The following is a 22,330-nucleotide window of genomic DNA, read 5'->3' as shown; positions in this document are numbered from 1 at the left end:
AAGAAGCCCTTTGAATGTATGGAATGTGGGAAAGGCTTCAGGAATAGCTTTTCCCTTTTACAACATGAGAGAATTCATACTGGAGAGAAACCTTATGAATGTAATGAATGTGGAAAAACCTTCAGACAGAAAACAAACCTTAATTCACATAAGAGAATTCATACTGGAGAGAAACCCTATGTATGTAATGAATGTGGGAAAGCATTCAGCCAAAAGGCGAGCCTTAATTCACATAAGAGAATTCATACTGGAGTGAAACCATATTCATGTAATGAATGTGGGAAGGCCTTCAGCCAAAAGGCAAGCCTTAATTCACATAAGAGAATGCATGCTGGAGTGAAACCATATTCATGTAGTGTTTGTGGCAAAGGCTTCAGTAATAATTTTTATCTTGTACAACATGAGAGAATTCATAGTGGAGAGAAGCCTTTTGAATGTAATGTATGTGGGAAAGGCTTCAGACACATCTCAGTCCTTTTGAGACATCAGAGAAGCCATACTGGAGAGAAACCCTATGAATGTAACGAGTGCGGGAAAGCCTTCAGCCAAAAGGGAAACCTTAAAATGCATAAGATAATTCATTCTAGAAAGAAGCCCTTTGAATGTATGGAATGTGGGAAAGGCTTCAGGAATAGCTTTTCCCTTTTACAACATGAGAGAATTCATACTGGAGAAAAACCATTTGAATGTAATGAATGTGGAAAAGCTTTCAGCCAAAAGACAAATCTTAATTCACATAGGAGAGTTCATACTGGAGAAAAACCCTATAAATGTAACCATTGTGGGAAAGCTTTCAGCCAAAAGGGAAGCCTTAATAAGCATAACAAAACTTGTAGGGGAGAGAAACACTTTGAATAAAATGAAGGGGCACTAGCCTGTAGTCAAAGCTTAAAACAATTGTAATTCAGTACATAGAGACCTTTTGCATTTAGTGAATTTGAGAAAACCCCACATAGTTCATTGGAAGCATGGGATTCATAATAGGCATAAACCCTGTGATTCAAATGAATGGGAAAACTTTTCAGCTGGAAGGGAAAATAATATACACTAGAAAACTCATATTTGAGAAATCTCTCATGTAATGAGTGGGATTTTTTAAAATGTTACATAAACTTTAAGAAACATGAGACTTAATGCTGGACAAAACGTGAATGTACAGATTATGGAAAAGGTTTCATGAGAAAATAAAACATTGCATATCAGAAAATTCATACTGAAGGCAAAGACAGTGTAATTAATGTGAGCAAACTTTCAAAGAGTAGAAAGAGAGGATCATAAGAGACTTCATACTGGAGAGAGAAACCCTTTACACGTAATGAAAGCCTTCAGGCCAAGTCAAATCTTTTTAATACATCATAAAATCATTATGGTGGATAATTTAAAAAAAAACACAAAACCACATTTGGGAGAGCCTTCATCAAGAGGAAACAACTCACAGAACATCAGCTAATTCATACTGGTGAGACATAAATGTAATGAGTAAAGCATGCCTCATCCCAGATGTCATGCTGGGATTTAACTGCAAAACAAATACATAATGGAGGGGGAAAGCTTCGGAAATTTCTAGTCAAAGAATCTCAGAGTTGGAAGGGGTTTTAGAAGCTATCAAGTTCAACCTTCATTTGAAACAAAATTGCCCCTACAACATTTCAGATTACTACCTGGAATTTCTTTTAAGATTTTTAAAGAGTGCTGCCTCCCAAGGAAGCTGGCTCGATTTTTTGATAGGGCTAATTATTAATAATTTTTTTTCTTTTAAAAAATGAACATTTATCTCCCTTCCACACATTTTTTTGGGGGGGCAACTTCTCCCTATTCCTCCTAGTTTCACCTGCAGCCAAGGAAAACAAGCTTAATCTCCTCTGACAACCCAACAGATATTTGAAGATAGTTATTGTGTTACTCATCTACCACCACCACCACCACCACCACTGAAGTTTTCTCTTGAAGTAAAACATATTTAGTTCTTTCCACTCATCCTTATGGGGTAGTCATGAAGTAAAGGCTCTTCACCTCCCTGGTGGCCCTTTGCTGCACATTTCTCAGAGAATACTAAAATGTGGTGCCCAGAATGTACGAATGAGTACACATTTATTTTATGGAAAATATTATGCTAAGTGCTGGAGATATAAATGCAAAAATGAGACAGCCCCTGCCTTTAAGGAGCTTACATTCTAATTGGTTAAAACCATGCAGCTTAGGGGAATGTTTACCCAGGAAAATTGTTTTGAGAAATCACGGGGAGGGTGAATGGAGCCGTAAAGAAATTGATTGACGTGCTTTGTTTTTTTTTTAGTAGCAATAACAGCATTAATTTAATTTTCACCATGGTTCTTGAGCTGGAAAACTAGGCAGTAGGGAATATGGGGGCAAGGGTATGCATATGGTAGCAGTAAAAGTGACAAGATTACTATTGTGGAATATGAAATATGACTAAGGCCAGCTAAGTATAGGGAGCTGTGTGATACTCTGACAAGTCAGATCAGCTTAGGTCTCAGTGAGAAATCCAGAGATGAAAGACGTATTTTAGATCAAGTGACTATTTTAGATTAGGAGTTCTTAGCTTTTTTTTGTTATACAGGCCCCATTGGCAATTTCGTGAAACCTATGGACTGCTTCTCAGAAAATGCTTTTAAATGCATAAGATAAAGTACTTAGGATTATGAAGAAAACTTATGTTGAAATACAACTGTTGAAATATTTTTTTCTATCCATTTTCCCAGACCCCCTGAAATCTGTTTGTGGTCCCTAAGTTAAGAATTTGTATCCTAGATTTGCTCTGGACAGTGTTAACAATATGGTAGTATCTCCTTCATTTTGATGATTATACTTCTCCTCATGTAGCCTAAGATTGAATTAGCTTTTTGGGCTATTCTTTCATGACACTTACTCTTTCTGAGCCTATATTCCACCCAGATCTCCAGATATATTTCAGATCAACAGTATTCTAGCTCTTCTGGTTCTCCTTTGTACTCAGGTGTAAGATTTTATTTATATGTTACTTTGAAATTTCATCTTACTTGATTTGGACTAATATTCTAGCATGTTAAGTTTTTTGGAATCCTGACTAGGTAGTCCAGAGTGTTAGTTATCCTTTCAGACTTTTTTCATGATTTTATAACCTTGTCTTCTAAGCTATTACAAAACTCATAGACCAGGATTCAGCACAGGTCCCTGGGCCACTTTGTTGGATATCTCTCAAATGGGCTTTAAAAAATTATCATCGAATGAAATCATAATTTATTCAGTTCTGAAGATGTTATGTGAGATTTTGTTCCCAGCTATGGTGATGTCTATTTTCTTAAGAGAAACTTCCTGTTACATTACAATGTAACCCACATTGGAGGTTCTGTATTAACAGCTCACAAATTTAAGCTAGTGGTATTTAGGCAGTCTTGGTACTCTTATCTCCTGGTCTTTTAGTTAGAGATCATCCAGGTAAACAAACACCTCCCATTAGTTCATAACACCAATTAACTTTTGCATGAGCTGCTGAGAAGTAGCAAGGTATTTTGGGTAGACTTTATTCATTTGTTAGCCAGTGCCTTATTTTGACTGCTGTGACCCGTCTTACGGTTTTGAGGCACTATTGATGTATGAAGATTTACCTTTAATAATGAGGCTAATGGATGGATCAAGCCAGCATCATTATTTTTGTTATGATTATTATTATTGTTATTAGTCTCATTTATTTTCTTATTTCCACTTTTTGACTGTATACTTAAATTGCAAAGTGCACCTGAATAGAAGAATCTTTTGCATTAGGTAAGATTTATTTTAATTCTTTTTACTTACATGTTAAGAATTGATCATCTTCATTTTGAAAGATTTAAGAACTCTGATCAATGCAATGAACAACCAAAACTCCAGGGAACTGACAAGGGAGTGTGCTACCTACTTACTGAAAGGAGGAATGGATGCAAGGTGCATAGTGAGACATACATACATTTTTGGACGTGACAGATGTGTGGATTTGCTCTGCTTGACTATGCTTATTTGTTACAAGGATTGTGTTATTCTTTTTGTATTGGGAGAGAGGGATCTTGCAAAGAAAAGAAAGAAGAGACTCGTAATATTTTTTTTAATCCTCAGAAGAGAAATAAAGGATATGCAGAAGAAAATAGACAAGCAGAATAGCTTTGAAAGTAACATGTTGAATTTAGTGTACACTTTTTAAAAAAGCAAGCTGTATATAATAGACATTTGCATTTTCACATACCCTATTTTTCTTTTCTATTTTGCATATAAAAATAACCTATTTCATTTGGGAATCTATTAACTTTAGAATAAAGAAAAATTTAAAAAGAATGTAAGCTGCTTGAGGGTCAGCATATTTCCTTTTGCTTGTATCCCTAGCGCTTCACCAAGCAAGTGCTTATTAAATTCTTGTTTTTTAAAGATACTAGTTTTCTTTGAAACATAGTAATTTGCAGTTTCTTACAGTTGCACGGTAAAAGATCAGTAGATTTTGTCCCCCTGTATAACTTCTGTAAAAGGCTTTGCACCTGTGCTCTTAAGTATAGCATCGTCAAGGTCATTTTCAGACTTTCATTAGGATTCAAAATGAAGAGTTTGCTCATCCTGAGGTAACTGCCACCTTCCGGTGTCATCTGCTTTATATTTAAGTTAATTATGAATACCAACAAGTCAGTGGTGTCCCTTCCCTGTCCCCAATGAGCACCTCTATTGGAGTCTACTGGAGGTCTTTAATATGTACTAAGGACAAGTTGCTTCAGAAACTACTTAAGTTGAGAAAAGAATGTCCTTCAACTCAAACATATGAACCCTGGTTAGTTCATCTTCTTAAATGGTTAAGAGCAGCAGAATTTACTGGTACAAAATGACATTTTGCAACCTCCCAGCCAAATAAAAATACTAGTGTTTGTATCAGCATGGAAAAGGCTGGTCAAGGAACACGCTCTACTGGATCCGACCATGAACAGTTACTATCTTTTAAATTGACATTTACCTTCTGTCACTGAAGTCCTGAATGAGACTTGGTAGGTAGAATCCCAGATACAATTATTTTGACTGAAAGTCCGTTTCTTAATTCTGCTGGATTTTGTTAACGTACAGAAAAGCTGACAGTGTTTGTGATTTTAAGTCCTTTTTGACTGAAGTTATTGTTTCAATTTTATATTGAATTTCTAATCTTTAATATTATCAACAAATAGTTATATTTTGTTTCTTCTTTGTATGTGCTTTTCCTAATTTCTTTTTCTTGTCTTTTTGCTGTAGCTAGCATTTCTGGAACTATGTAAAAATAGTGCTAACAATTTGCCTCTGATCATAAAATCTCCCAGTGTTTCCCTGTCACAGATGATATTAGCTCTAAGTTTTATACTCAATAAGGAAAGGTCCACTTATTATTAGGCTTTTTCAGTGTTCTAATGTGACAGTGTTGCATTTTAATCAAAAGCTTTTTTCTGTATTGGTATAATCTTGATTTATTTTTTTGTTATTAATGTGGCGAATGCAGTGACCAATCATGACTTCAGAAGACAGATGATGAAGTAAGCTGTGTTAGGAGGCTGCTGGAAGCTGTCCTAAACACAGGTAATAACAGAGTGGCATAAATGACTGACCTCACACAAGGAATGGTTATAAAATGGATTTATTTTATAAGGATAAAATGGGCAAGCACAGGTCAAGGATATGTTCTGATCTGATTCTGTTGAGTTCTGGTCTCTTTTTTTCTCCATAGAAATGAACTGTGGTTGGGGGCATCAAGTATCCCACGTCAAGTGTGTCCAAAAGGCCACCAGATAGTTTGGCATGAGTACAGTGCCTCCTGTCAGACTTGAGTCAAAGAAACCTTTGTGTTTTTGCTTTCTTTGTGGCAGAGAACTGTCCAGGAATTTTCCTACTCCCCATGTAACTTGAATTTTGAGCTGTATCACAGCCTAATGATTTCCCCTATTGAAATTTCATCTGTGCCTCAGCACCTGGTCTACCTACCTCAGGTTATGTGACAGGACTGACCATTGCCTAGCGCATATTGCTCTCTCCTCACCTCTTACCAGAAAGCTACTGGATTAGAAATGTAGAATGAGACTTTTTCAGACATGGCCAATGAGTTGATCTGTTTTGTTTGGCTGTACTTGTTTGTTACACAGAAAGGGTGCCTAGGGTGCCTTAGTGAGTAGTGATGGAGATCCGGAATAAAAGGAAAGAAAAGAATGTCAGTAAAGCATTTAAAAATATAAGAAAGGAAACTCCTTCAGAAAATAACACATAGCAATTTTATAACTGCCTGGTTAAATTTAAAACGCTTTCCTAAACAAGACCACAGCTTCATATACAATCCTCTTTTTTCATTTTTGCATATTGAATATTTGGTTATACATACATATGTACATATATGTGTGTATACAATCTCTTGCCTGAGTTCTATTCCCACATGACAATTGCCTGTTGGAAATTTTTTTCTTTTTCTTCCTTGGCAACATGTTTTAACACTCTCCTTTTTTCTAATTCCTTCCCCCTCCAAAACTCCCCCCCCCAATTGAAAAGAAAAAGAAACAAAAACCTTTTGTAAGATATGCAGGCTGCCTCATTGGCCATTTCTAAAAATGTATGTCTGATTTTATAACTTGAATCCATTACCTCTCTAACAGAGGTGGCTGTGATGCTTTGTCATTGTTCCTCTGGAGTTGTGGTTTGTCATTGCGTTGATCAGAGTTTTTAAGTCTTTCAAAATTGTCATTACAGCGCTGTGGTTGTATAAATTGTTCTCCTCATCCTGTTTACTCTTATTGGTTTGTACGTCCCCGATTTCTCTGAAGCTATCCCTTTGATAATTTCTTTATAGTGCAATAGCCCATTGCATTCATACATTGTAGCTTGTTCACCTGTTCTTCCATTGATGGGCAGTTCTTTCCACTACAAAGAATTTCCAGTTCTTTGCCACTACAAAAAGAGCTTCTATAAATATTTTTGTACATATGGGACTTTTTTCTCTTTTGATCTCTTTAGGGTATTGGCTTAGTAGTGGTAGGAATGAGTCCAAAGGGCATGCATAATTTTTTTAAAAGTTTTTTTTTTTTCCTCAATGGAATGGTGGGGGGAAGCCTGGGGACAGAGTTTCTCCTCTCCCACCACAAAAAGAGGGTCATTGAAACATGTTTAAAATGCACAAAAGAAAACAGAAGGAAAGCTGGAAGAATCACAAGTAGAATAATTCTGAAAATAACACGCTGAATTTATTACGTATTTAAAATGAAAAGAAACCTCTATGTAGTGAAGATGCAGTTTTATGTGTAACCCTTTCTGTTCAGTGTTCATTAGAGTGCTCATTTCAGTTGATTTAGCTTGTTAAGTTCAGAATAAAAAGTAAATGCAGGAAAAATATGATATGCAGAGTTTAACGACTTCTTGGGAATAGTTCCAAATTGCTTTCTATGGCTGGACAAATTCGGAACACTATCAAAGAATTAGTAGGACTGTTCTCCTGTCATTACTCCAACAACTGTCCTTTTTCTTTTGGTCATCTTTGCCAGTCTGATGGATATAAGGTATAACCAGAGTTGTTTGAAATTGCGTTTCTCTATTAGTAATTTGAAGCATTTTTTTTCATGTGTCTATTGATAGGTTAGATTTCTTTCTTTGAAAATTGCCTGTTCATATCCTTTGACCATGTATCTATTGGGAAATGGTTCTTGTTCTTATTAAATATGAATTAGTTCCTTATATATCTTGGATATGTGATCTTTATTAGAGAAACTTCAAATATTTTCTCCATTGTTTTTCTTCTAATTTTAACTGCATTAGTTTCATTTATATAAAAAACTAATTTTTTAGTATCAGAACTGTCCATTTTATCTTTATGATCCTCTCCATTGCTAGTTTAGTTTAGTCATGAATTCTTCCCCTACCCATAGCTCTAAAAAATATTTTCTGCATCTATCCTCTAATTTGTTTATGATGTGACCTTTTATATCTAAGCCATATATGCATTTAGAATTAAAGATATTGGTGGATGCCTAATTTTTACCAGATTGTTTCCCAGTAGTTTTTGTCAATGAGCCTTTCCTCCTGGAGTTGGGGTCTTTAGGTTTACCAAACATTGTATTTGTTTTTGTATGTTACGTACTGAATCTTTTCCATTGATTGACTTATTTTTTTGATCAAATTGAGGATTTGAAGGAGTGAGCGTAGGAAAAGGAAAAGCAGTTACCATCTTTTGCAGATGATATGATGGTCTATCTAGAGAACTCAAAAGAGTCAACAAAAATTAATTGAAAAAATTAACTTCAGTGAAGTTTCAGGATTTGAAATCACATAAATCATCAGCATTTCTGTATATTGCCAACAAAATCCATCAGGCCTGGATAAAGAAATTGCATTCAAAATAACTAGGATGTATAAAATATTTGGGAGTCCATGTGCCAAGACACATAGGAATATCATGAATACAACCACAGAACATTTGACAAAACTAGACAGACATAAATAATTGGAGAAATTTTAATTCCTCATGGGTAGGATATGCCAATAATAAAGACAATACTGCCCAAATTACTGCTTATTCAGTGCCGTACCAATCAAACTACCAGAGGATTCGGAGCTAGAAAAAAAGACCGAATTCATCAGGAAGAACTAAAGATCAAGACTGAAGAGAAATAATGGGAAAAAAGAAAAAGATGGAAAGGAAGTGGTCTAGTAGTACTGGACTTCAAACCATGTTAAAAGCAGTAATCATCAAAATTACTTGGCACAGATCTGAAGTTTCCAAATGGATGTCCTGGAGGCATTTAAAACTCAACATGTCCAAGAACAAACTCAACTTTCTCCTCTTCCAAACTTTCCTGTATCTGTCTAGGGCACCACCATCATCACAGTCTGCCAGGTTCATGACTGTGGTGTTATCCTTGGCTCCTCACTCTCCCTTATACCACATATGCATTTTTTCAGCCTTTACAGCATCTCACTCACATCCAACCTTTTCTCTATTCACTCAACTACTACCTTGGATTAGGCCATCACACCTTGCCTAGATTATTACAACAGCCTCCTAATTGATCTCCTTTCCTCAGGTTATTCTCTCTGGTCCATTTACACATTGCTGCAAAAGTAATTTTCTTTAAGAACAGATCTGACCATGTGACTCTTCTCAGTCAACTCCAGTGGTTTCCTATTGCCTCTAGGATCAAATATAAACTCTTCTGTTTGGCTTTTAAAGCCCTACACAATCTATCCTCCTACCCCCATCTTTCAGACTTATTGGTATTACTCTCCCTCACACTCTAATCCAGCCAAACTAGCCTTTGTTTCTCCTACATGGCACTCCATCTCATCTCCCCAGTTTTTGTTCTGGTTGGCCCACATGCCTGGAATGCACTCCCTCCTCCTCTCTGCTGCAGAGTCCTCTTCATTTAAAGAAATCATTTAAAGAAACCATCTTCTGCATGAAGCCTTTCCTGCCCCCCCACAACTGCTAGTCCCCTCCCTTCTCCATTACCTTATATTTAACTACTCTGTATATATTTGTATTTATTCAGTTTTTATTTATGTTATATACATTTATATATGTGCTTGACTCCACCATTAACATGTAAGCTCCTAGTGAGTAGGGATTGTTTCATTCTTTGTATTTATATACCCAGTGCCTAGCACATAGTAGGTGTTTAATAAATACTTGTAGATTGAAACGTGTTTGTGTGAGTTTGTGAGTCTTAAATTCACCATTTAAATTTTTTTAAATTAAAGAACTTTTAAAAGAAAGAAACTCTAAAGGCTTAAAGAAACCGGCCCCTTGAAAGTATCCTGTATGAAGACTATGGCATGTTTTATAATCCCTGCACCTACTTTTCTTCCAAGATCTAACCAGCTGTAATTCAAATCTTTCAATAAAACCCCTCCGGAATATTGATGGATTGAACATTGGGTTTTGTTTCTCCTTTGCTGCCAATGGACAGTGGGTAGGAAAACTTAAATACCTATCAAACCCTTGGAATTATTTACTTCAATCTAGGACACTGGTGATTCTACAGATTCTTTGGGGGCATGCAGTTAAATTGACAGAATCCTACTGGACAGATAAAACTTTTCATTTTGTTATCTTGCAGTGGGGATTTGGTAGTGTAGGCAAGTAGGTAGCACAGTGGATCGAGTGCTGGCCTGGAGTAAGGAAGACTCATCTTCCTGAGTTCACATCTGGCCTCAGACACTTGCTAGCTGTGTCACCCTGGGCAAATCACTTAACCCTGTTTTCCTCAGCTTCCTCATCTGTACAATGAGCTGGAGAAGGAAATGGCAAACTACTGCAATATCTGTGGTAATGTGCAATTATTACACTCAGAAGTATTTGTTTAGCAGATGGATCAGGGAATTATTCTCTTCCAAGTCCAATAATTTAGATGCATTTTTACCTTGAGAAAAAGTTTCATTATCTCCTATTCAAATTCAAACAAATTAGCACCTGTTATGTTAGGTGTTACAAATACAAAGTTAACATTAAAAAAACAGTTTCTGTGTTCAGTGAGTTTCCAGTCCTCTTGGGCAATGATGTCAACTAGTAACTGATCCCCGTGACTCAGTTATTTTGTTGTGTTGTATTTTTATTTATTTTGTTAGACATCTTCCAGTGTCATTTTAATCTGGTTCAGGGTGCACTCAGCAGTGTTGCTGCTTGAGTGACATCTCTATGGGGATACAACCTGTATACTTATAAGCAAATACATCATCCATTCAAAAAGCAGAAGACACCAATATGTGGGAAAATCAAGAAAGACTTCCTCTAAGAGGCACTACCTGAGCTAAGGAAGTTAGGAGTTTGGGGAGATGATGAGGAGGACTTGCATCTCCAGGAATAGAACACTTGAAAAAAGATGTGGAAAATGTGGAATTCGGGCAGTCAGTAAGCATGTACAGTATTAGTCTTGCTTACTATGTGCCAGATACTGCTCAGGCTAAAGGATACAAAGAAGAAAAATCCCTGCCCTGAAGGAGCTCACAATCTAATGGGGGAGATAACATTCAACTTGGTACCTGTGGATATATATAGAGGGTGATTTCTGTAGGAGAGCACTAGCACTGGGGGCAGGAGTGGGCTGGGAAGTGAAGGGAGCCAACAGGAAGGCCATCTGAGTCCTGAAGGAGGACAGAAAAGCCAAAAGGTAAAGGTGAGGAGGGAGACCATTCCAGGTATGGGGGACAGCCAGTGAAAGGGAAAAAAAAAAACAACAGAAAATGAAGTATAGTTTGAGAAGAACAACAGCTAGGCCAGTGTAGCTGAAACATGGAATTCATGGAGGGAAGTAAACACTGAAAGAGTAAGAGGATTGAAGAGGTAGGAAGGAACCATGCGAAAGGCTCTAAATGGCAAAACACTTTGTATTTGATCCTGGAAGTAATAGGGAGACACTGGAATTTATTGAGAAGGGTGTTACCTACACTTCAAGAGAATCACTTTGGCAGTTGAGTGGAGAATGCATTGGTGTGGTGAGAGACTTCAGGCAAGGAGGCGAATTAGAAAACTTGCAGTAGTCGGGGCAAGAAATGAGGGTCTGTACTAGGGTGGTGGCTACATGAATAGAAAGAAAACATGGAATGTGAAGGTAGAAACTACAAGATTTAACAATGAATTGAGATGAGATGGGAGTGAGGAGTTGAAAATAACTGGGAAGCTGCAGGCATGTGTGACTGAAGATGGTGGTGACATTGATGGTCATAGGAAAATCGGGAAGAGGGATGAATTGGTGGGGACAGGGGCAGATAATGCATTCTGATTTTGACAAGTTAAGTTGGAGATTCCTATAGGACATTCAGATCAAAATGTCTAACAGGCAGTGATGCAGGACAGGCTAGAGAGGGACTAGGGTTGAAGAAATATATGCACACAAACCAAATGTATACACATGTATCTGGAAATCATCTACAGCTGATAATTGAACGTATGGGAGCTGATGAGATTATGATAGGGAAATATTCAAGGATTCATTGATAGGTATACTGCCAATCATACTTATCAACATGCAGAGACTTTTTAATAGCTTGTTTATTATATTCTTGGAGTTGAAACTCATAGTACCTAAAAATCACCACTGAACACTAGTTTTCATAACACTTGCATAGTCTCTAGATTGATCAGGGAAAAAAAAAGATACACTGGAATTTTATAGCTGCCAAAAGGGAAAGGGAAAGATTTATATTCCAATGATAAACTTATAAAATGTATAGCAGGCCAGTGGAGAGGAAGGAGGTTTACATGTCAAAAAAAGCAGAAGGGGTAAAATTATATCAGGTCAAGTTGTAAATTGATCAACAAACACTTAAGAGGAGTTACCCTGGAATTTAGCCAAGTAGTACTTATCATAAAGCTGAGCCAGACAGTCTTTTTTTCCTGACTAGTTAATCATTTGGATTAAATTATTGGAGATACCAACTAAATTCCACACTATAAAGAAAGTCTCCACTGGTCATGTGATTTTCCTTGCAAATAAAATGGTCACCCTGAAGTCAATAAAAAGGAAATTAAAAACTCAATCACAATCACCAAGTGAAATAGTCTATGGAGAGAAGAATGGCCCAGGATAGATCTTTGGGGAATATGCGTAAGTCATTGTTATTTGGAGGAAGATTTTGGAAAGGAGACTGACAACCATCAAACAGGAGAAGAACCTGGAGAAAGCCATGTCTCAAAAATCTAGAGAAGAAAGTATCCAGGAAGAGAGGACTCCTGAAAGTGTCAAAGGCTGCATGGAGGTTAAAAAGCATACCTGAGAAAAGGTTATTATATTTGGCAATTAAGGAAACACCAGTAACTTTGCAAAGAGAGGTTTCAATTGATTGATGATGTTGGAAGCGCGATCACAGAGGGTTTAGAAGAGTGAGAAGAAATGGTGGCACTGCAGAGCATCTTCTTAAGTTTGGACATAAAAGATATACAGAATAGAGGAAGACATAGGGTGATAACCAGCAGGGATTGTAGAATAAAGTAAAAGATGGGGAAAACATGGGCATATTTGTAGGCAACAGGGGAACAATCAATGGAAAGGAAGACTGAAGATTAGTGAGAGTGGGGATATTTAAGGGGGCAGTCTGCTCCAGAAAATGATAGAATGGGATCAAGGGTGCATGAAGAGGGCTTTGTCTTGATAAGAAGGACCACCTTTTCATGTTAGGGATGAAGGAGCAGATATTGAGAGAAAAACATGGACTATACCTTATAACTCCCTGCCTATGGGTGAGTCATGGGCAGCTAGGTGGTGCAATGGATAGAATACTCAGCCTTGGAGTCAGAAGATATCTCACTGAGTTCAAATCCAGCCTCAGACACTTAATAGATATGTGATCCTGGGCAAGTCACTCAACCCTGTTTTCCTCAGTTCCTCATCTATAAAATGAGCTGGAGAGGGAAATGGCAAGCCATTACAGTATCTTTGCAAAGAAGACCCCAAATGGGGTCATGAAGAGTTGGATACTACTGAACAACGACAACATAGGTGAATCAGTGTGTGTGTGTGTGTGTGTGTGTGTGTGTATGTGTGTGTGTGTGTGTGGCTACATAATTGAATGGGAGGGTGCCCAACAGGGAGGAGGAGAGGAAGAAGATAGAAGGAATATTTGATGTACCCTGATCAAGATAAAAGCTAACAATGAAAGGAAAATAATTCCTGTAGTTTCTCAGGAAAAAGAGCCTACAGGAGACTAGGTGAGGAGGAAAGGAAGAGAGATTGAAAAAGGGAGAAAGAAGGAAATCTTATTTCACTGGTGGGAAGGGATACCACTAATGAATGCTCCTATGGGAGAAGAGAGACATTCTATAAAGGAAGGCAGGAACTTAACAAAGGTCATGATCTGCTGGAAAGACGATTTATCCGGCCTCAATAGAAGGGAAATCAGAGTTTCTGATGGGGTGACTGACATCTAGGAAAATGGGAGGGCCTGGATCCTGGGGGGAGATTACAACACAAATGAGGGAAATTAGAGAAGGGAAAAGGTCAATAATTTGCCTTGATGGTAGAGTTGAGGAAGCATTCCTGCTGAACTCTTTCAACATCTCCCTCCAAACAACTTTAAAATAACATAGAATTCTGGAGTGGAAAAGCTAGCAAAAGTTTGGAATGAGACATTTTTCCAGCCCAGGACAACTTAAGAGGGCAGAAGGAGAAATCTATGACACTGGGGTGAGGGCTTGGCAAAGAGCATACACCAGCTGTGGGCCTTGGAGGCAACAGCGGCAGCAGCAGCAGCAGCAGCACTTTCAAAAAGTCTCTACCCGGAAACAGTAAAGAGATTGAGCAACTTTTCAGAAAGAGATTACAGGGGACCCCAGTGCTAGCACCAGGTGCAGGATAGGGCACTGTTTGGCAACTCTATTGCCCATGTTCAGTTCCAGTTGCAGTTCCAGGGTAGAGAAGAGCCCTTTTATTTGTAAGGGAGCAGGAACTCTGGTTCCAGGGCAGAGAGGAGTGCTAGCATTTGCAGCTGTAAGGCAGCAGGACCCCTACCTGGCTAAGTACCAGAGCACAGACCAGGGGAGCAGTGACCACGCCTGTCCTCATATCAGACTGCCATGGAGGCACCAAAAATACAGACTCCTAGACCTAGTTGTGAAAACAGCAGCACCAAAAATCTACCCTTCTCCCCCAACCCCTGCCCAGGTGAGCAGAACCCAATTCTAATATAAAGTTCCAAGTCAAGAAATAGGCTGGAAAAATGAGCAAACAACCAAAACAAACAAACAAACAAACCCTAACTATAAAAATCTACCTTGGTGACAGGGATGCTCAAGACACAAACAAGAAGACAACAAGATGAAAGGATATACAAGCACAGCCTCAAAGAAAAATGCAGATTTGATAGAAGTCCAACAAGAATTCCTAGAAGAGCTAAAGAGATTAAAAAAAAATAAACTTAAAATAAAATAAGAGTGGTAAAGAAAAAAATTGGGAAAAGAAATGAGATATTTGCAAGAAAATGATGAAAAGAGAATTAATAACTTGGTAAAAAAAAAAAAGGCATAAAAATACTGAAGAAAATAACTTCTTAAAAATCAGAATTGGCCAAATAGAAAAAGAGGTTACAAGACTTCAATGAAGAAAATAGTTCCTTAAAAATTAGAATTGGTCAAGTGGAAGTTAATGACTCCATGAAACATCAAAGAACAAGTCAATAAGAAACAAAGTCAAAAGAATGAAGAAATAGAAGAATGTAAAATATCTCATAGGAAAAACAACTGACCTGGAAAATAGATCAAGGAGATACAATTTTAAAATTATTGGACTACCAAAACCAAGATTTAAAAAAAGAGCCTAAACAACATATTTCAAGAAATTATAAAGGAAAACTGCCCTCATATTTTAAAACCAGAAGGTAAGTCAAATGAAATGTGACATAAATATAAAGATTTAAATTGTGAAAGATAGAGATTGATGCCTCATTTTTATATGAATAGTTTTATAATTAAAGAGGGGCAGAGAAAGAAGTTTTATTGATTAAAAATTGGAAAAGGATAAATACAAAGAAATAGTTTCAAGGATACAAAAGGGAAATTGTGCACTGTGATGAGATTTTGGAGCCATGGGTAGTTATGGTCTTTCGGCTCATGTAACTTTTAAGACTCAAGAGGATAAAACTAAAATATATATATGTAACTCTTTGGAGAGTGAGGTATGATTGAATATGGTCTGTGGATGTCACAGAGAAAATTTTGTGAGTTGTTAGCTTTTAAGTGAAATGGTTCTCCTGGAGGTTCTGATTTAAGCCTCTTAAAGTGTACAAGAGGTTGAGGGTGAAGGGAGAAGAATCTGGTCAGTGAAGGCTGGAGAAACAGCAGAGAGCTAGGGAATACAGTCATCTGAGCTGTATGTGAAGAATCCGTAACTGAAATAGTCAGCCTGATTAGGTACATTTGCCTTACTTAGCATCTTGGTATGTTAGTAGATGAGTTTGACCTGTATTACTCAAAAGATAGCCAGGCTGAGAAGCTTTAGAGCTCTGTGACTTGAAGGGAACTGCCATCAAAATTAGGAGATAACACTTTCTTAATTCCCTTTTAAGGGTGATTGTCATTTGAAAGAGCTTGTAAATGCTATGTTGGTTCAAGTGTAGAAGCAAAGACAATTAGCCTGACTGGAGAAGAGTAAGGACAAGCAAACAAGCAGTTACCAGAGAATTGGCTTTGTGTATTATAGATGTTGTAGAATGGACCAATGACATTAAACCCTACAGTCCAGAGGTGTTGCTACACTGAGTATATGTATGTCTGTATGTACGTGTGTGTGTGTTTTCCTCCCTACTATGCTTCTCTGCCAGGTTCTTGTGTGTGTATACCTTCTCCCACAGACACTAAATGCATTGGTGTGTCAGTGTGGCTTAGGTTGTGTGGACTGTGATGCATTTTGTCATTACATTTGCTTTAATAAACAAATACCTGTGATGTTTTTTTTTATTTTTTGCCTCATTGCTAAATAAATGGTTATGTTTAAATCTGAAAATGTTATTATTATTATTGTTTGTGTAAGTGGAACTGCACCAATTGGGGCTCAAGGACTAAAATGGTGAGTAGGGAGAATGTATTTCTCTAATACAGGTTACTCCTAGGACCCCGAGAGAATTTGTGTGTAAATGTGGTGATGACAGTGGTGGTGGTTAGACCTGTCGGTGGTAGATCAGGTTAGAATAAACAAGCCAGACAAGACAGTGTGTTAGTTCCTATACACCTCATGTGAGAGATGTGAGGAACCATGAGTATGAGTAGACACCTCACCCGCCACAGGTCAGTGTCCAATATTACTCTTCACTCACTCATTGGACTAGCCAAACTGACCTTCAAATTGTGTGACTGTATGTCTGTCACATGACCTCTCTGGACCTCAATTTTCTCACCTGTAAAATGATTCATCCCTAGGATGTAGGTACTATTATTATCTCCATTTTACAAATCAGGGAGCTGAGGCAGGCAGGTTAAGTGACTTGCCCAGGGTCACTCAGCTAGTAACACAGCAGGATTTGAACTCAGGTTTTCCTGATGCCAGCTCTAGCACTCTGCCCACTGTGTCGTCTAGTTGTCTCTAATGTGCAGAAAGTGCAGAAATATTATACACATCTTTTACTGAACACAATGTAATTAAAAAGGGTCACTGAAAACAAACCATTAAAAATCAAATGGAGATTAAGTAATTTAATGAGGAATTGGTGAGTCAAAAAACAAAGTATGGAAATGAGTGATAATTTCATTAAAGAGAATGACAACAATGATATAGCATGCCAAGATTTTGGGGATGCAGCCAAAGCAGTGCTTAGAGTGAAAACATCGATATCACTAACACTTTCATTAACAAACAAGAGAAAGAACAAAACAACAAATCGAGCGTACAAGTAATAAAAAAAAAAAACCCAGAAAACCAACAAGTTAAAAACCACAGACTTTGAAATAGGAATCCTGAAAATTAAGGAAAATATTAACAAAATTTAAAACCAAAAACCTTTGAAATTAAAAATAAGTAGGAGTTGATTTGGGGGGAAACCAATAAATCAATAACCTATGAGCTAATCTGATGAAAAAGAATAAAAAAGAAACTAAATTACCAGTATCAAGAATTAAAAAAAATTCACAAGAAATAAAGAAAAAAAAGATTATTAGAAACTACTTTAGAGGTGAAAGAAAGGGAAAGCAGGAAGAAAAGGGAATAAGCATTATATACCACCTGTAGCATACCAGCTGGGCAGCTAGGTGGTCCAGTGGATAGAGTGTTGGGCCTGGACTCAGGAAGACCTGAGTTCAAATGAGGCCTCAGACACTTACTAGCTGTGTGACTCTGGGCAAGTCACTTAAACCCGTTTGCTTGTTTCCTCATCTGTAAAATGAGCTGGAGAAGAAAATGGCAAACCACTCTAGTGTCTTTGCCAAGAAAACCCCAGATGGCCTCATGGAGAACCGAGCATGACTGCGATGACTGAGCAGTAACAACAATCACTGTATGCTAAGTGCTTTTACAGATATCTTATTTTGCCCAATTATATGCCAATAAAACCAACAACTTAAATGAAATAAATGAAGATTTACAAAAATATTTTTAAAATACCCAAGTTAACCAAACAAGAAATAGAGAATTTCAAACAATCCAATTAGAAGAAATTGAACATCCAAAGGGGGGAAAAACAACCACCCTAGGACCAGATGGATTCCCAAGTGAATTCTACAAAACATTTAAAGAACAAGTAATTTCTTACGTACGTTATTTGCAAAAATAGCAAAAGAATGGATCCTACCAAATTCCTTCTATGGCACATGTGGTATTAATAAACCATAAACTGGGGAGAGTCAGGACAGAAAAAGAAATCAACATTAGGGATCAATATCCCTAATGAATATTGGTGAAAAAATCTGTAATAAAATATTAGCAAAGAGGCTAAAACAATGTATCACCAAGATTATATACTATGACCAAGTTGAATTTATGCCATGAATGCAGGGTTGATTTAATACTAGGAAAACTATAAATAACTAGCAATAATCATATGGTGCTTATGAACAGATGCAGAAAATTTTGATAAAATATAATACCCATTTCCTTTAAAAACACTAGAAAGCATAGGAATAAATGGTACTCTCCTTAAAATGATAAATAGTATATACCTAAAGCAAATATGCAATTAACTAGAATAATTTCTAAGAAAATCAGGGGTGAAACAAGGATGTTCATTGCCCCAATTTCTATTTGACACAGTACTAAAAATACTGGTAAATTGAAGGAATAAGCATGTAAAGAAGAAATGAAAGAAAAAACCCAAAATGGAAAAAAAAAACCCATTTTTTTGTAGATGATACCATGGTGTCTTTTAAGAACAGGAGAGTGTGAACTAAAAATCAATTGAAACAGTAACTTCAGCAAATTTGCAGAATATAAAATAAATCCACACAAATTATTAGCCATTTCTATACAATACCAATAAAACTGAGCAGGAAGAGACAAAAAGAGAAATTTCATTTAAAATAACTACAGAATGTATAAAATACTTGAGAGTTTACTTACCAAGATAAGCACAAGAACTATACAAAGACAGCTACAAACCACTATTTGCAAAAATAAAAACAGACCTAAATAATTGGAGAAGTATTCATTACTAATGGGGAAGATGAGTGAATATGATAAAATGTCAATACTTAAATTATTTGTTCAATGTCATACTAATTGTACTACCAAAGGATTGCTTTATAAAACTACAAAAAATAATAATGAAATTCATATGGAAGTTAAAAAATCATCAAGACCTTTAAGAGAAAGAATGGGAAAAAGTGGGAATGAAGGGAAACTAGCAGAACCATACCTCAAACTATACTACAATACAGTAATTCTCAAAAACAAGTTTTATGCCAGTGAAAAAAGAGATGACTCCTTAGAACAGATTAAGTACACAATGTTCAGAAGCAAACAAACCTAATAGGGTTTGATAAACACGATGAGTCCAGCTACTTGGATAAGGACTTCTCACTATTTGGAAGAAAAAAAAAACCTGCTGGGAAAATGGGACAGCAGTATGGAAGAAATTAGATTTAAATTAACACCTCACACTTTATATCTATATGGATGTGACCTAGATATAAAAGATCACATCCTAAACAAATTAGAGAAATGTGGGGGCGAGGGGGGATTACCTGTCAGATATGTAGACAGAAGAATTCATATCTAAACAAGAGATAGAGGATCACAGAAGAAAAAAAAGGATAATTTTGATAACATAAAACATAAAATTTTTTTGCGCAAATCCAACAAAGATTAAAAGGGAAACAAGTATTTGGGGAAAAAAATCTTTATAGCAAGTTTCTCTGATAAAAGTCTCTTTTCCAGAGAACTGAGTCAAACTTATAAGAATAAGAGTCATTCTCCAATTGATAGTCTAAGGATGTGAATAGGCAGTCTGCAAGGAAAGAAACCCAGGATTTATAGCCATATTAAAAAATGTTCTAAATTACTGATTGAGAAATGCATTTCTGAGGTTTGACCTCACGCCGATCAGACTGGTAAAACTGATTTTTTAAAAAAATGGTTAATTTTGTTTAAGGGGTTGTGGTAAAACAGGTACTTCGCTACACCTGTTGGTAGAGCTTTGAATTAGGTCCAACCATTATGAAAAGAAATTTGGAATTCTGCAGAAAAAGTTACTGAACAGTGCATGCTCCTTGACCCAGTGATGCCATCGCTAGGCCAATAGCCAAAAGATAATCAGAGAAAGATGAAAAGGTCTTATGTGTACAAACATGTTTGTAACATCTTTTTGTTGTGGCAAAGAATGGGAATGAGTTGTGGTATATGAATGTGATGGAATACTATTGTGCTGTAAGAAATAAGGAAACAGATGCCTTCAAAGAGATACGAGAAGACTTGTATCAAGTGATGCAGAGTGAAGTAACCAGAAGGAGAACAATGTCTACTGTAACACCAATATTGCTGGATACTGACCACGGGAACACTAGGTTATGTTTCATTTGACCACTCCCCCCCCCCCCCCCCCGAGTTCTGTGGTCCTCTTAAAAGGAATTGGGAGGGTCTAGGTTCTCTGAAAGTGGTTCTGAGGATGCTTCCCCAAGTATAGGGCGCAGTGTCCTCCACCCCAGCTCCATTTAGCAGCTAAGTCAGATTGGCGTTTACAAAGGAATATTCACGTTAGATTTATAATAATAAATATGTGGGCAAGCTCCCAGTATGGGAGGCATAATCTCCTTCCTTTGCACCTTAGTCCCTGCAGAGGGGAGGGAGATTATTAGGATCAGAGCCTAGCTCAGTTTCTATAGAGCTCACAGTGTCCGTTTCAAGTCCAAAGCCCTCTTTGGGCTAGAGTCACAGGCTCCTTGGCTTTTCCAGGCTTCCCTGCCAGGCTGGTTGACTGCACCATCCAGCCTGCGATCCTATCTCCAGGGATGACGTGGCTCCAGTTCCTGGGTCCTGAGTAGTGTTGGGGGGAGAGTGGAGAGGATAGGGATGGGGGGAAGGGAAGCACCCTCAAGCACCTAAAAACTGAGAAGGACAAACGCGTATAACACAAACAAACACTCCCGAGCCCATTTCTCAGAATCAAGTAAAAGAGGAAGGGCAGGGAAGGATGTCCTTCCCCTTTCAACAGTTCAGTTCTTGGCTCCTGTGGGTGAACTGGACTCTTAACCGTCTGGACTCAGCAGGAAAACGTATGAACCAGAAAGAAACCAATCAAAGAAGGTTACATTCACCTGAGTGGTCAGAAGGCAAAGGAGCCTCCAGGTTAGGTAGGTGCTCCGGCTGTGCCCAGCCAAGCCCCCGTTACAATCACAAAAACAAACATTTTGAAGGCTTGTACAGGGTGTCCCAAAAGTCTTAGTGCAGTTTTAAGCTATTACAACTACCTACATGTATCAAAACATACATGCCCACATGCATGTATCCTGTAGATGTGTACAGTAGATGGATGCATTTAGCCACAAAAATACCCGCATGTGTGTTTATGTGTATGTGAATATTTGCATATGCACATATATGTGTTGTTGTTCAGTCATGTCTGACTCTTTGTGACCCCCATTTGGGGTCTTCTCGGCAGAGATGCTGTAGTGGTTTTGCCATTTCCTCCTCCAACTACTTTTACAGATGAGGAAACTGAGGCAAACAGGCTTAAATGACTTGTCCAGCGTCATATAGGTGGTAAATGTTTGCCACCACATTTGAACTCAGGGAGATGAGTCTTCCTGACTCCAGGCCCAGGGCTCTATCCACTGCACCACCTAGCTGTCCAGACATGTATGTGTGTGTGTCTACGTGCGTATATGTGTGTATGCATGTGTCTGATGTATATATACTAATAGAATACATGCATATATGTACATACTTGGTTACAAGGCACCTTCTCCAAGGAAGCCTTCTCCAGCCTCTCTCAATTACAGTGCCTTCTCTCTCAATTATTTCCTATTTATCCTGTTTATAGCTTACTTTATATGTGCACATATGTGTGTATCTACATACACACACATATTTTTGGAGACTATTTTTTGAATAAGGCCAACAAAGGGAATTTGTTTTGCTTTAATGTAACCTACATATTTCTTACAAGGATGTTTTTCTTTTTCTTTTTTATTACTTCCACTGGGGTAGGTGGTAGAATAGCGAGAAAAGGGATTTCTGTTCATTTAAAAATGTAACATTTAATTTAAAAATAAAAATATTAAAAACGCTTTATTAAAAACTGTAGACTACATTTCCCACAATCCTTCGGGCAGCTGTATAGCGGGCTGAGACTCCGACTCCCAGAATCCATCCCGGGCGGGGGGAGGGCCTCGCACGTTCATTCCCACCGCATCCGGTTCCCGATGGATCTTGGGAATTGTAGTTCAGAGCTCACTGTGGACCTGCCCGTG

The 22,330-nt window shown here is 37.5% G+C and overlaps 1 pseudogene; it reads left to right on the top strand.

Annotated features, from left to right (window-relative positions):
• LOC114030830 overlaps nt 1-7,611 on the top strand; it is a 35,540-nt pseudogene extending 27,929 nt beyond the window's left edge.
• The last annotated feature ends 14,719 nt before the right edge of the window (nt 7,612-22,330 follow it).

The sequence above is a fragment of the Vombatus ursinus genome, unplaced genomic scaffold (assembly GCF_900497805.2).
Source record: "Vombatus ursinus unplaced genomic scaffold, bare-nosed wombat genome assembly UNPS02015016.1, whole genome shotgun sequence".
Lineage (NCBI taxonomy): Eukaryota > Metazoa > Chordata > Mammalia > Diprotodontia > Vombatidae > Vombatus > Vombatus ursinus.
This window is presented reverse-complemented; position numbering and strand designations above follow the sequence as displayed.